The sequence below is a fragment of the Ascaphus truei genome, chromosome 12 (assembly GCF_040206685.1).
Source record: "Ascaphus truei isolate aAscTru1 chromosome 12, aAscTru1.hap1, whole genome shotgun sequence".
Lineage (NCBI taxonomy): Eukaryota > Metazoa > Chordata > Amphibia > Anura > Ascaphidae > Ascaphus > Ascaphus truei.
In genome coordinates, this window is record NC_134494.1 from 3,958,170 (window position 1) to 3,974,825 (window position 16,656).

Genomic DNA, 16,656 nt, shown 5'->3' on the forward strand with positions numbered 1-16,656 from the left:
GGAGGGGAAGGGAGGGCAGCTGGTAGGGCAGTCAGGATTCCCCATTACCCTGGCGGGGCAGCAAGGGGACTCTCAGTTAAGAGCCCAACTGTTGCAGCCTTGCTCTGGGCTGGAGGTATCAGGGGTTGTGGCAAAGTTAGACCACCCCCAGATTATCTGCCAGCCAAGAGCTAAGGTGGGTGCATCTGCACCAGCAACCCTGAGCTCATCCCTGGTAATGGGGAGACAGTGTCAGGGAGATGGCCTCACTCAGGTGTCCCTAGGATCCAGGTTAGGATTAGCTAGGGAGAAGCGGAGTGAGGGGAGGCTGCAGGTAGGTAGCCAGCATCAGTTCTCAGGGGTGGTGAAGGAAGGGCAGCTTGTAGGGCCGCCAGGCTTCCCCATTACCTGGGCGGAGCAGCAAGGGGACTCTCAGTTAAGAGCCCCACTGTTGCAGCCTTGCTATGGGCTGGAGGTACTGGGGGCACAGCTTCAGGGAGAGGGGCTAGCCCCGTTAGCACCCAGCTCTAGGGTAGGATTGCCTGGGAGAGGGTTGGGTGGGCCAGTGGGAACCGGGGAGGGAAGGCAGCGAGTGAGCCAGCCAGTTTTCCCCGTTGCCCTGGCAAAGCCTCAGGGGGTGTCTCAGATCAGCAACCCCCTGTTGCAGCCTTGCTATGGGCTGGAGGTACCAGGGGTTGTTGCACAGTTAGACCACCCCCAGATTACCTGCCAGCCAAGAGCTAAGGCGGTTGCATCTGGAGAGGTGCCCCTGAGCTCATCCCTGGTAAGGGGGAGACAAGTTCAGGGAGGTAGGTGCACTCAGGTAGTTCCAGGGTCTAGGGTAGGATTGCCCAGGGAGGAGAGGAGTGCAGGTGGGCTGCAGGGAGGTAAGCAGCAGGCTGAGGTGCTGGGCCTAGGGGAGGCTAGGCAGGGAGGCACCGTGGAGCAGGGGGAGATAGGAGGTCAGTGGGGTGTCAGGCAGCTGGCAGAAGCGAGGGATGGGCTAGGTAGGCAGAAAGTCCCTTGCTATGACGGGCCAGGAGTGACCCCCCTGACAGATTCCCCCGGGTCCCCAAAGGAAGGGCTGTGGGTAGATAGGCAGCCAGGGAGGAGAGTCAGGAGTATAGCGGAGCAGCTACGGGTGGGCACAGAGCCAGGGCAGGTAGGGTCCCTACAGAATAGTGACATAACCCTGTCCCAGACTTGGTTGACAGGAAAGCGACGGTCTGTGCTATATAGCTGGTCTCCTGCTGGGGCAGAGGGAGGCAAAGGAGAATGCCCGGCTTTGCAGGAACTGGACTTTACAATCCACTGTGTACTGGTCAATGCTGGAGGACAATTTTGCCAGGCCAATCCCTCAGGACGTATTGAGTGCGTCAAGAGCGCCAGTGGTATCCCAGGGCCATGGGGAGGCCGCTGGGGTACCAGGGGCCCTTGAGCAGGGGAGGTGTGGCGGTAGGGAGGGTTTGGCCCGGGGTTAACGGGGTTACCCCCCAAGGGCCCCCCTCTAACGTCGCCAGGGAGACAAGGGGTTAACTGGGCTGAGGCCCAGAAATGTGATTTTACCCTTGTTATAACCTGTAAATGTATTCTTCCCTGTTCCATTGTAATGTCTGGGTTAATCAGTACCTGCATAACACACACACTGGGTCATCAGGGGTTAATTGTGTAAGCCCAGTGGGCTAGTTAATGCGTTATCTGTGTATTCCCTTTGCCTCATGGGCCTGCAACTGCCTGTGCCCGCAAGGTATTCTGAGCCTTGGGGTACAGCCTCCGGGTCACCCCCCAAGTACACACATATTAAAAATATAACTTTGTCATAAGAGGGACATATATTTTGGATAAAGTGACTTTTTGCAGTTTTTGAAATACACATGCAGAATGCTAATGGTGTGCTAATGTACAGGCAGAATGCCTGTCTTTGTAATGCGTAAGGAACCAAATGGTGCCTCATATGAGTATTTACGTGAGTCTATTCACTGGAAGTGTATATCAACAGAGAGGTGTGATACATCGCCCTGATCAATAGGTAACTGACCTAATTGGTTATGCGAAAAGCAAAAGCCCACTTCAAAAGGTTTTATTGATGGGGCCAGGGGGGGGGGCTACCCCCAACAGGATATCAAAAGTGAGTAACTTTATTAAATATAAGAATACTATGAGATGTCCTTGGCTGAAAAGGATAAGAATTACATATGTGTATCCGTTGGATGTAGCCCATCGTTTTGAGGCTAAACATTGTACATTTACCTGTTACAAAATGCCAGATATTAATATCTCTATTAATGTTCATATTACAATGTAATTTTTGGTCTTCCTGCGAGCGTCAGGTGTCACCGGCCGTATTAATATATCTCACCTGACTGTGTGTATAACGGAACCGGATATTTTAATACGTTTATATTTTATGCTTAATAGTGTATCTTAAGGTATGGACAAAGACCCAGAGGAAATTCTTTTGGGCCATAAGGTAGCAGATGGCCCTGGGGACGCCGCTATGTCTAGGATTTAAGTGCTGTTCAAAGAGTTTTATCACCCTCACTGTTTATCCGAAGCCCAAACCAGGGCAGGTCTTACGTGTTCCAGTTAACACCTTTCAACAAAGGTTTTCCTGCCAGAACTCCAAATGGTGGACTGGCTGGCATTCCTGATGTAAATGTGGGGCTTCAGAAATGAGACCCCCAGAGTTCTACTGCGCATGTGCCAACTAGCAGGGGGGCATGGGTCAGAATGCTTTCCCACGTTAGTGAGTGGCTGGAGGTAATTGTAAACCAATCCCCTGTGCTTAAGGTTAAGAATAGAAGGAGAAAGGTTTATAAACTGCTGTCCACCCATATATCTTTTGTCTTCGTTTGCTGAATGATTTCCTGATTGCTGAGAGAAATGCCATGCAATGTCTTGGGCTGATTGCTGGATGAAACTGCCAGTTCAGATGGGACTGTTTTCATTATTTTCATCTTTTACGTAAGTGTCTATATTTTGCCTGTTATTGTATAATCTGTTGTGTTCACCTTTATCAAGGAATAAATTATATTTATCATATCTTAAGTCTCGTCCCAGTTCAAACCCAGGTATATATATATTTATATATAGTTTTTGGTGTCAATTACAGCCTGTCGCAAGCTCTCGTGACAGTCTTTATATAAAAAAGTACGGACATCATATGTAAGTCTGTACTATCTATATATATATATTTTTTTAATGCAATCACTTTTAATATGTGTTATTGTGATTTGTATAACATCCATTTGTGGAGATCTAGCAGTAGGTGTTCACATAGGTATATACTTAGACTATCTAGTCATGCTGATTGCCTACACAGGTTTTGCCAATTATTTTCAATCTAGCCAATTGGACTCGTGGGTGTATATATATTTCTTACTACACACCCAGAGCCCTTCCCCTGAAGAAGTCAGTTCATCTGATGAAACGCGTAGGGAATGTGTGCAGTGGATCTTTGTAAACGCTTGCTTCTGAACTGCTCGGTATTTCTACCGGTCCGGTATCAATTACTATCCGTGTGACGTCATCCGCTGGTCCGCCGCATCTACTATCCCCGGTGGGAACCAAAGATCATCTGTTGGTGTGTACCCTGAGAGAGATTACTGCGGAGTGCCTGATACGTTAGTTCCTGCAAGCGGTGAGCAACGAAGGCAGCATTGGATCCAGTGGTGTCACGGAGTAATCACAGCAGCAAAGCAGCGTTTCCTGGTTCTTGGAGCATGAGTATATCTCATAACATGCTTTTATTTGTTCTATGTTTGTGAGTTCATTTTATTGAGCCTTTTTGGGAATTAAATATATCATTTTGCACAGTAATGCACTAGGATTTGGTACTTCTTTTCTTCTATTTTTTATATATATATATGTATGTATATATATACATGTAGAGGTATCAGTACCGTGTTAGCCGAGCTTCAATAATCAAAAAATAAATAGATGATACCGTTCTGTGGCTAACTAAATGCTTTTATTTGTGTGAGCTTTCGAGATACACTGATCTCTTCTTCCGGCGATGAATCGCCGGAAGAAGAGATCAGTGTATCTTGAAAGCTCGCACAAATAAAAGCATTTGTTAGCCACAGAACGGCATCATCTATTTATTTTTTAATTATATATATATATATATATATATATATATATATATATATATATATATATCCCTTGTTCTCTTGATTGGCACTCACACATATCTACTATATATTTCTGAAATGTCTGTATGTTTGTCTGCATGCCCTGTGTCCCTAGTGCCAATCGCATTGCACCTTTGGCCTGTCACTCCACCTCAACACTGTCCCACCCCTCACCACACTGTCCCACCCCTCACTGACTCTCATTGGCCTTCGGCCAACACTACTGCCACACTGTCCCACCCCTCACTGACAATCCTCACTGCTCTGGGGCGACCTCTCAACCCACAAAACCCTCACCGCCTGCTACCACAGATCAGGTACAGAATCTTTATATCAACATTCACCTCCACACACCGCACGAACAAGCAGCGCAACACTGCCTCTTACAAACACCCCCCTCCACCACCCCCCCCCCAACCTCATGCACCCCCCTCCACCACCAGCCCCCAACCTCATGCACACTACGAACGCACGCCACAGCTCTCCCGCTACTGCAGCCCATCACCAACCCCCCTCACCCAAACATACTCCATCACCCCCCCCGCTGCTGAACATACAACGCACGATGCTCCATCACACCCCCCCCCCCTTACCCGAACATCCCCGGAGCACACCCAAAACTACCCCACCCCCCTCACCCATACATCCACAGCACGATGCTGCTCCGGAGCCCCTCACCCCCCCCCCCCCCACCATCCAACGCACGATGCTGCTCAGGAGCCCCTCACCCCCCCCCCCCACACACACACACTCACCCGAACATCCACCGCACGATGCTGCTCCGGAGCCCCTCACCCCTCCCCCCACACACACTCACCCGAACATCCACCTCACGAAGCTGCTCCGGAGCCCCTCACCCCCCCCCCCCCACACACACACTCACCCGAACATCCACCGCACGATGCTGCTCCGGAGCCCCTCACCCCTCCCCCCACACACACTCACCCGAACATACACAGCACGATGCTGCTCCGGAGCCCCTCACCCCCCCCCCCACACTCACCCGAACATCCACCGCACGATGCTGCTCCGGAGCCCCTCACCCCCCCCCACACTCACCCGAACATCCACCGCACGATGCTGCTCCGGAGCCCCTCACCCCCCCCCCCCCACACACACTCACCCGAACATCCACCACACGATGCTGCTCCGGAGCCCCTCACCACCCCCCCCCCCCACACTCACCCGAACATCCACCACACGATGCTGCTCCGGAACCCCTCACCCCCCCCCCCCACACTCACCCGAACATCCACCGCACGATGCTGCTCCGGAGCCCCTCACCCCCCCCCCCCACACTCACCCGAACATCCACCGCACGATGCTGCTCCGGAGCCCCTCACCCCCCCCCCCCCACTCACCCGAACATCCACCGCACGATGCTGCTCCGGAGCCCCTCACCCCCCCCCCACACTCACCCGAACATCCACCGCACGATGCTGCTCCGGAGCCCCTCACCCCCCCCCCCACACACTCACCCGAACATCCACCGCACGATGCTGCTCCGGAGCCCCTCACCCCCCCCCCACACTCACCCGAACATCCACCGCACGATGCTGCCCCGCCCCCTTTCTCCCCCCCCGCTCCCCTTTCTCCCCCCCGCTCCCCTTTCTCCCCCCCGCTCCCCTTTCTCCCCCCCCGCTCCCCTTTCTCCCCCCCCGCTCCCCTTTCTCCCCCCCCGCTCCCCTTTCTCCCCCCCCGCTCCCCTTTCTCCCCCCCCGCTCCCCTTTCTCCCCCCCCCCCCGCTCCCATTTCTCCCCCCCCCGCTCCCCTTTCTCCCCCCCCGCTCCCCTTTCTCCCCCACCGCTCCCCTTTCTCCCCCCGCTCCCCTTTCTCCCCCCCCGCTCCCCTTTCTCCACCCCCGCTCCCCTTTCTCCACCCCCGCTCCCCTTTCTCCACCCCCGCTCCCCTTTCTCCACGCCTGCTCCCCTTTCTCCCCCCCCCGCTCCCCTTTCTCCCCCCCCGCTTCCCTTTCTCCCGCCCGCTCCCCTTTCTCCCCCCGCTCCCCTTTCTCCCCCCCGCTCCCCTTTCTCCCCCCCCGCTCCCCTTTCTCCCCCCCGCTCCCCTTTCTCCACCCCCGCTCCCCTTTCTCCACCCTGCTCCCCTTTCTCCCCCCCCCCGCTCCCCTTTCTCCCCCCCCCGCTCCCCTTTCTCCCCCCGCTCCTCTTTCTCCCCCCCACTCCTCTTTCTAGCCCCCGCTCCCCTTTCCCCCCCGCTCCCCTTTCTCCCCCCCCGCTCCCCTTTCTCCCCCCCGCTCCCCTTTCTCCCCCCCCGCTCCCCTTTCTCCCCCCCGCTCCCCTTTCTCCCCCCCGCTCCCCTTTCTCCACCCCGCTCCCTTTTCTCCCCCCCGCTCCCATTTCTCCCCCCCCGCTCCCCTTTCTCCCCCCCTGCTCCCCTTTCTCCCCCCCCGCTCCCCTTTCTCCCCCCGCTCCCCTTTCTCCACCCCGCTCCCCTTTCTCCACCCCGCTCCCCTTTCTCCCCCCTGCTCCCATTTCTCCACCCCCGCTCCCCTTTCTCCCCCCCCACTCCCCTTTCTCCCCCCCCCGCTCCCCTTTCTCCCCTCCCCGCTCCCCTTTCTCCCCCCCGCTCCCCTTTCTCCCCCCCGCTCCCCTTTCAATATTATTATCCAACCTTTGCAACAAATACTCACCTATTGTTCCACGATTTATAAATAATACTACCTATTACGCATTTACATCCCGGGCAACGCCGGGTCTCTCAGCTAGTATATATATATAATAACAAATATCAACTGCATTATACACCCATATAGTTCTCTTAATATTGTTCTTTTAATGAAGACATTGCTTTTTAATTAAACATCAATTGGCAACTGTTCTGTCTCCTGTTTATTCACTTCCTGGTTTTATGCTATTGCCCTTGCAACCACCCCCCTTCTCTCCTGTCTGACCTAGGCTGCTCCTCCTCCCCTTATCTCTTGGTTCAGTCCTAACCTCTATTTCCTCTGTCTGGGTTATTTCCTGCCCTTCCAGAGTTTGCCTCTCTGCAGCACTATTCTCCTACAAGTTCCCTGTGAGCAGCCTTCGTTATTTACCTGTCCCAGTTTCTATTCCCTTTTCCCTTCCCCTTGTGTATATTTCCTCAGTCCTTTTTCCCCTTTTTATTTCTGTTTTGTTCCCCCAACAAACATTTCAGTCTGAACTGTCTGCCTCTACTCACAGGCCACAGTGTGCATGAGTCAGAACAGCAACATACACTATATTCAATTTGCATCTAAAATTACTAGTCTTTTAAAAATTTCAATACCTACATACTAAATATAGGAGAATTAGGAATATTTTTGAAGTGAAACTTCTTTGCTGGCACCTACAGAGTTTTCATGGAAAAAAAAATCCTTATCTTGTACTGAAAAACAGTTGATGTCACACCCTTAATGGGCGTGCGCCCCTCGCGCATGCACAAAAAACACCATTCCTGGCTGCACCGAGGTTAACACTATAAGTATGCGCAGAAGAAGAGGTTGTGAGCTGCGGCGCACATGTGCAGAACCCAATAGTCGCCTCCCCACATGCCATGCATAGGTGTGGCCGTTGCGGTGTGGGGGTGTGGCCGGCGCCATGCGCAGCCCGCCCAGCACCACACGTATGTGTAGGACCCCAGAAGTTAGCTGCAAGTGCCAAAATCAGCTGCCTGGACCCCTTCCAATTTCTGTTGCACAGATGGGCCCCCTCTATACAGCATAGGTTCAGAGTGTCCATCGGGGCACTTTGAGAACCTGTGTGGACGCGCGCGTTTCGCGAGAGGCTTTATCAAGGCGTGAGTGTAAGTAATCTTACGGATTACTTACACTCACGCCTTGATAAAGCCTCTCGCGAAACGCGCGCGTCCACACAGGTTCTCAAAGTGCCCCGATGGACACTCTGAACCTCTCCAGTCCTCTCTAATACTGGCATTGGTTGTTCTATTTATGGTAGAGTTATTTAGCACCTATTAGGTCCCCTGCTTCACAGCGAGCTGCACTGGATACTACTATCACTCAGGGATTCCCTGATAGCAGCCTATAGGGACTCTACAGTTTCCAGCAGCACTCAGACTGCTTATATCTGTAATTGTTTTCAAAGATCCCTGGTTTAAGGAGGTATCAGTCACTGTACAAGAGTATACCTGTCCTCAGGGTCACAACATTTACAGTTTATCACTCACTAAGCAGCTGAGAGCTTATTATTACCGATCATCGCCTCTGATATTTATTGTGCACCAGCTCATGTATTCTGACTAAACTATCTTCCTTGGTGGCTACCAACAGCTATAGATGTCAGTGTGCTCTTCCCTGCATTAGCCTGCACATAGTGCAATTAACCTGTGTACACTACTACTGAGGTTATTAGGGGTCAGACCCTCACCATTACTCTACACTATAGCAGGGCACCTTAGGTCAATCAGACCAAGCACCGCACCTAACTAAAGGTCATTACAATTACTGACTGGAGTCTTAACTCCTCATTTACCTTGTCAGCATATGAGTGACCGGTAGCTACCTACCTGATAGTCTCTGAGCACACATTAATTATCTAGCCATACCTGGTTCGCTTTAGGTGCTTGCGGCCATTAGTATTCTCCTTAGAGCCAGTGAGTATAGATTGGATAGATCCTCTTAAGGATTTTAGTTCAATGTGTTAACTGTCTTTTACAGAACACATTAACACTCTAGACCCTAAACCTATATGGTTCTAGTATTGATGGTCACTATTCCTTCAGGTCGTCAGTTTTTAACACCCATTATTTTATATATGAGATACAATAAAGTTATGTTTTAAATCATTCACTTAACACACAGCGTGAACCTGAGTGCTGTATTTGGGTTCTTTTTCTACTTCACTCTCTATTGTACTTGTACTAAAGAAGCAACAACAGATACGCTGATCTCTGAAGTGGTTGCTTGAGGGGAAGTGTCTGGGAAATCAGCAACAAAGGCAGAATCCAGGAAAATGGGGTTATACTCTGAAGCAGGGATTTCAGCTATCTGAGTAACAGAAGAGGTAAGAGAAATACCTGGGAGAGGGAATTCTGTGAACAAGCTTAAGGCTGAAACAGACTCATGAACAATACTCTTAACTGGGACCAGTATTTTAGTAAAAATTTCAGGAGACGCGGCAGTGGAAACCGTAGCTGGACCAGGGGGATTACAGCAATGAATCTCCAAGGGCTCAGCAACTAGAACTTTAGGGGAGGCATGAAGTGCAACATCTGTTGTCAGACTTGGGGGTGGTGAACTCACAAGGGTTAAGTCAAGCTGTGCCTGAGAATCAGAAAAATGGAAGTTAGCCTCCGAAACTGGGGTCATAGGGGGTTCAGCCTCTGGCCCTAGGGACGTAACAATAGTTTGCGGGATACAATGGTTAACAATAGTGGCCTCACAGAGCAGACTAGCAGGAGTTAAGACAGAAATAACCTCGGGGACAGAGCTTATGAATTCTGACTTAGAAAGTGAGGGCAAACAGGGTTCATTCTCTGACACTAGGAGAGAATCACTGGCCCGGGGAATGCAGGGATTTACAGTGGGGGACTCATAGGCCTGACTGGCAGGGGTTAAGACCGGAATAACCTTGGGGTCTGAACACAGAGGGGTTAACTCAGGACTAGGGGCCGTGGCAGCTTCTTCCTTAGCTGGCAGCGACAGGGTGACGGTTTGGCAATTCTTAGGAGAGGGAGGTACCCCCACAGGTTTAGCAACAGGACTGACAGAAAAGGGTTTGTGAATATTCCGTGCATAGGCGGCAAGGAGAGGTTCACGATCACTTATATTCCTGTCAAATTCTAGGAATAATTTAAGGGTGGTGTCTATGGCCTGAGCCGGTACCCAAAATCCGCAGTTTCCAGCCCCGGAGTAGAAATAAGAAGGAGTAGTTGAGAGTACTGGGATTGTAACATCTTCTTTACCTCTCTACATTCCTGAGATTTAGTAAGGATTTCTTTATGAGTCAGTCTTTCTGCAGGGATTAACCCTTCATACATATAAGCAAGATTAAGCGGAGGCATTGTTTCAAACAGATACCATTCTTCAAACAGGGACCGGTCCGCAGACTGGGACATAGGTTCAGTGAAGCATCTACCAACCCCCGCCACGGCGCGGTCCGGTTTTGTGGGGCGAGCATACTGTTACGGTGTGACGATCCAGGGGATTCCTTCCCCTTCCTTATCTTCCCCTGTCCCATCTCCTGTTAAACCTTCTACCCTGTCCCACTCCTGTTCCGTTCCTTCTACCTCTCTTCCACTTCCTCAGCGCATGCCCCGCAGATCTAGTGCAGCCGCGCGGTCCCCGAGCTCCTGCAATAGCGCTCCCCGCTCCCAGTCACTTGTTGCACCCACGAGCAATACCTTGGCAGTCCCGTCCGCTCCTCTTCCTCCCTCCTGCACGGTTCCTGCAGCACGGCGCTCCGAGCGCCTGGTGACACGGCCTGTGCGCGCGCCCCCTCCGCTCACACAGGGCGCGCGCACGCGCTCCTCCTCCAGGCTCTGTCCGACCTTTACGTCCTCCTCCCGGCCCCTGCGGGCCATCTCGCTCTCACAGCCTGTGTGCGCGCACCCTCAACTTACAGAGGGCGCGCACACACGCTCCTTTTCTCTACCCTGCCACCACCCTGACTCCTCCTCCCAATCTCCACCGGTTACTCCCCTGATTGCCCCTTCTGTCTCCTCCTCTCTTCTTCCTGACCTATCCCTATCTTCTCCCACTTCTCTCTCTGCTCCTCCCCTCTCTGTCATTGGTGCACCTTTTTTTATAATCCCTGTCTGTCCACTTCTTCCTCGCTCTGCATAGTTCCTGTTTCCCTGTGTGCTGACCTATGCTGTGCTCCCTCTGTGTCACTGCTGTATCCTGCTCCTGTGTTTCACCTTTGGATTTCCCTGGCTCTGACCCTGCTTGTTCTGGACTACTCTGCTCTCTGTACCCCTTTGAACCTTGATACGCTCTCAAACACGCTGCTCTCGGGAACCCTTGGACCTGGCTTTGTACCCCGACGACTCTACCCTCTGGAACCCTTGGACTTTGGCACACGGACACGCTTATCCCTACGCATACTACTAAGGACGTTGCAAGTCTCACTAACTACTCTTTCAACAGGCCCAGCAATGCTATACCACACTCCGGGTTTGCTCCCACTGCTGTGGGTGTGTGGTGTAATACCTTTCCAACCTCAGTACTGGGGTCTTGTCAGGTCTGCGGGCATACAGGCGTGACATACGGCTGTGCTCACCCCAAACCGAGACCGGACCGCGGGGCTTAGGTGGAGTTATATAATCACCGACCTTAGTCTGCGCGGACTGATCCGGAGTGCGAAATTCATAGTTAGACAAGCCAGGGTCAGGACTGGAGAAGACAGCGTAGTCGGTGGACGAGCCAGGGTCAGGATTGGAGATATCAGGGTAATCGTAGTCCAATGGGTTGCGCCCTTTGGGTATTTAAGTATCCACTATCCTACTTGGCATTACACCCCCTTCCCCAGAGAAAAAGCGCGTTGATCGCGCGAAACGATCGTCGGGCATTAGTGACGTCGCTGCATTGACGGTCACGTGGGAACGCGACGGATAATACTTGCAGCCTCTGATTTTGATCCATATTGAAGATCTGTGAGCTACTTAGGACGTTTATCTCAATGGTGTCTTTGAAGCAATTCACATCAGGTTGTATGCTTTCTGCCTTATTAGAGGCGATTCAGTTCCTAACAGCAGTCTCATTCATTGCTGTCTGTGTGGGTATTTGTTCAGTCCACTTTCCAATTAACCCCTTATATCAACTCTGCACCATCATAAGGCCTCGGCCATGTTTACCGCTTGCTGGCGGAAGCGTGCTGAGGCCCGCTCCCGCTCAGCACTGAGCCCCTACAGCCGCAATTAGAGTGGCTTTAGTAGGGGCTCGCCTATGCTTCCACAAGCACGCAGATGCGTAGGTCTTAGGGAATTTTAAAATTCCCCCGCTTGCCGGCGCGACAGGCCGGTCACGTGAGCGGTTCGCCCAATGAGGGCGAACCAGCTCCATGACGCCACTGGCCCGCCCCCAGCACGCCCCCTGATGGCGCGCCGGGCAAGCAACCGCAAGGCCATGGAAAGCACCCGCTTTCCCTGAGCCTCAGCGTGTTTCAGCACGCCAGCGGTAAGCGTGTCCGAGGCCTTATGGTGGTTACTAATGTATAAGTGACATATCAACTGTTTCTTTTGGATATGCTTTATTTTGAGCCTTTTTGGGAACCAATTATTATTGTGATATGCTGCTATTCTGCAGTGTTTTGTGGTGAAGCTACTTAGTGATGTTAGTATATTATATTCTGACAGGGTTTTACACTTGTGTTCATACTAACATTCTTGTTCACCTTATATTCTCTGTTTCGTTCACATGGGGACATTTTATTTATGGTTTATTAGTTGTCATTTTATGCATTTTGTCATTTTTTAGCATGTAATAAAATTGTATATGTTTTAGTTGTGTTATAGTTAGGGTTAGGTGGATATTTCCCATTTGGTCTGTATTAATTTCATATTAGTGGTACTAGTTATTTAACTGGTACTTTATGTATATTCTACTATTTACAATGAGTGCAAGTTATAGGGACTTTTAGTGACAACTTCTTGTCACTTATCAGTATTTTCTAAACGACTTTTCCCTATGCACCGTTTAATTCATTCCTTTGTAGTTGGTGAGCAAGGTGTTTTTGTGTAATTCTTCCCTCTCTCTAATCGTAGTCCAAGCAGGGAATCGGCAACAGGAAATCAAGTAGGTCCTCCTGCTTCAGTGTAATCGCTGCAAGGTGGGAGCGGGATCTGCGCGAGTGGCATCCATGGTACCAGAGAGAAAGGAAACGGAGAACATGGACATAGCAATGAAGGTTCCAGGTAACAAGGTCTCGCATGATACTGTGGGAGAAGCAATGCGGAATATGACTGTTTTAAATACAGGGTCCTTGGCATCGGTAGCTACAGAAACCTTCCTGAGAGGTACCCCTAGTTTTGCGACAGGAGTTGGACAGTCAAGTATGTACCCCAACTATTGTGGGAAACACAGTGAAATATAACTCCATCTTGAACACAGGACTTTTCGAAAAAAGGGACGCAGCGGGTATTACCGAAAGTTCCAAGTGCGATACCCCTGAGTTCATGGTAGCAGACATGCAGTCAGTAGCGGATACCCCGAATACTGTGGGTGAATCAGCGTGAAACAGTATTGTTTGAGGAGTGGACATCCCAGACTTAAGGGCTAAGCGTGGAGTTATGGGGGGGGGGTTTAGAACGAAAAAAGCTATTCCCAGCCGTGAGGAGCTTTAAGTCATTTTTAGTCATCCCAGAGGCTGTAACATGATCTGTGAAAGAAACTGGGCTAGACTTTCCAATGAAAACAAGGGACATCTTGCTTGTCTTTGAAGTGGGTGATTGTGAAATGGCAGAGACTGAACTAAACTCTACAATGGAATCAGAGATAGCATGGGGTATTATGGGGAAGATAGGGAGGGAGGGCTGATGCTTTGCGGTGGAAATCTTAGGGTCATCCATGGTTATCTCTGAAATGAGTAGTTGAGAACCAGCAGTAACTGAACTAGCTACTGTAATAATATCAGAGAACATTGCGCTTGTCTCCGGAGGGGGAATTTGTGAAACAGCAAGGACCAGGCCAGATACTTCTAAGGAATTAGGGGAGACTGCGCTTGTTTAAGGTTTGGGTTTCTGAGAATCCCTAGTGAGGGCATCAGACTCTATGGGAGACTCAGTGGCAAGTGTCTTGGGATCAATTAAAGAAATTGGAGGTATCACAGACTTAATAGGAGAAATACCTTGCAAAATAGGAATCTTAGCAAAGGTAATAGGTATCTCACAGACTGGGGAGTCGGAGGGCAGGCAGCCAGACTCTACATCAGGAGTTTTAGTAGCGGCAGAGCTTAACTCAGGAGCTGCAGGAGAACTTTTAACTACAGTGAGAGGGGACTGCAGGCTTACAACATCAGGGGTAGAGGGAGACTCAGATTCGAAAGCCTGATCCCCCTAAAAGGAGGGCACTGACAGTACTAGTACTAAGGGAGCAACAACAGATACGCTGATCTCTGAAGTGGTTGCTTGAGGAAAAGTGTCTGGAAAATCAGCAATAAAGGCCGAATCCATGAAAAGAGGGTTATACTCTGAAGCAGGAATTTCAGCTCTCTGAGTAACAGAAGAGGTAGGAAAAATACCTAGGAGAGAGAATTCTGTGAACAAGCTTAAGGCTGAAACAGATTAATGAACAATACTCTTAACTGGGGCCAGTATTTTAGCAAAAGTTTCAGGAGCCGCGGCAGCGGGAACTTTAGCTGAGCCAGGGGGATTTACAGCAATGCATGTCTAAGGGCTCAGCAAATTGAACTTTAGGGGAGGCATTACAGTATATACCACGTCTGCTGTCAGGCTCAAGGATTGAGAAGGGTTAAAGCAGGTAATTCAGGGGAATCAGAGATATTGAAATCTGACTTAGAAAGAGAGGGCAAACCGGATTCATTCTCTGAAACTCGGGGTGACACATTAGCTTGCGGAATGCAGGGATTTACAGTGGGGGACTCATAGGCCTGACTAGCAGGGGTTAAGACAGAAATAACCTCGCGGACAGAGCTTAGAAATTCTGACTTAGAAAGTGAGGGTAGAAGGAGCTCATTCTCAGATGCTAGAGAAATAAGTTTGGCTTGGGAAATACAAGTATACACAACGGGAACCTCACAGGACTGACTGGCAGGGGTTATTTATTTATTTATTTATAAAATGTTTTACCAGGAAGTAAAACATTGAGAATTACCTCTTGTTTTCAAGTATGTCCTGGACATAGTTAATGACAAATAATACATGGTTACAAGTAGAGTTACATAAATGAACAGGGTACACATTATATACAATTCATTGCATGCACAGCTAGAGGAGATGTATATTATAGGCGTATGTAACAGTTACAGACCATATTAAAATGTGAGACAGCCTTAGATTTGAAAGAACTTAAACTGGTGGTGGATGTGAGAGTCTCTGGTAGGTTGTTCCAGTTTTGGGGTGCACGGTAAGAGAAGGTGGAACGTCCGGATACTTTGTTGAGCCTTAATATCCTTGGAGTCAGAGCAATAGGAGGTGCAATCAGTACTAGGGACCGTAACAGTCTCTTCCTTACGAGGCAGTGGGACGGCTTGGCAATTCTTAGGAGAGGGAGGTAACCCCACAGGTTTAGCAACAGGACTGAAAAGAAGGGGTTTGTGAAAAGAAAGTGGTAGAGGGTCAGTGTTAAAGGGGGAGGAGACAGCAGCAGGGACCGTGGCAAATTCCTCTTTAGGATGTAGAGGTACCAAAACAGTTGGGCTATCCTGAGAAAGAAAATGATTAATTTCTTGCTACTTTTTCCCGCTGTGGCAATGAAATATATAGTTTTTTCCTCAGAAAGTTCAACACAATGCAACATTCCAAAATAGAATTCTGACTTAAAGAATTCCGTCTAGAGTACATTTGAGTGCACCTGTCATTTTCTCAGTCTCTGTGAATTCATGGAGCAAGATATAGTTCATGAATTTAAGAATGAAAGGATTTCATGAATTTAAGAATGAAAGGATATCATGAGACATCAATCTTCACCTATGGCCATACTATCCTGAAAGGGTCCGATCCGGTCTGATCTCGGAAGTTAAGCAGGGTGAGGCTTGATTAGTACTGGGTTGGGAGACTGCCTGGGAATACCTGGTGCTGTATGTGTTTTTATATTTCGCTTCAATAATGAAAATACACATGGCATTCCTCTCAATTGCCATCCCTCAGCAAAAGAAAATGTTTCATTTCTTGCTACTTTTTCCCACTGTGGCAAAGAAATATATCGTTTTTTCCTCAGAAAGTACAACACAATGCAACATTCCAAAATAGAATTCTGACTTAAAGAATTCCGTCTAGAGTAGACCTGTCATTTTCTCAGTCTCTGTGAATTCATGGAGCAAGATATTGGTTCATGAATTTAAGAATGAAAGGATATCATGAGACAGCAATCCCCACCTACGGCCATACTACCCTGAAAGTGCCTGATCCTGTCTGATCTCGGGGTAGTGGAGAAGAATCCTACTTACAACATGCAGGCGTTTGTGGATAATGTCTGTCTCTGTCCAGACAGCAGGTCTCAGAGCAGGGTGTCTGTGATATAACAGCCCGAATATTAGTACTGCTGCTTGTACCGCCGCTCCGGCTTCACCTCTGCAAGTCTCGCCGCCTCTGCAGAGATTCACTACACAGTTAACGCCACCGTGTGTACAATGTCCCACCATTCCCGTGCACCAGCCTCTTTGTCATAGATATCTGACATCCATCTTTTTCCTCTTGTTCTCAGAGTCTCCTTAATACCATTGTCTTCATGGACATTGGTTTCCGTGTCATCCAGACACTCGGCCCCGACCAATGCCTTTTCCTGTAGTGGAGACACTTGTGCATTCCTGTTCCGCAGAGCCTCACTCCATTTTAACTCTACCATCCTCTTTTCCAAGGACTCCTTTTCAAGGGTCTTCTTTGTACTAGGAGCCTCCTGCTGGGCAGCATGGGGTCCAACATAGTGTCC

General features: G+C 49.9%; 1 protein-coding gene and 1 pseudogene across 1 annotated transcript in view; both read left to right on the plus strand.

Annotated features, from left to right (window-relative positions):
- LOC142464298 (uncharacterized) overlaps positions 1-16,656 on the plus strand; it is a 429,853-nt gene that overhangs the window by 187,630 nt on the left and 225,567 nt on the right. The window lies entirely within an intron of this gene.
- On the plus strand, positions 15,694-15,812 carry LOC142464361 (5S ribosomal RNA; annotated as a pseudogene).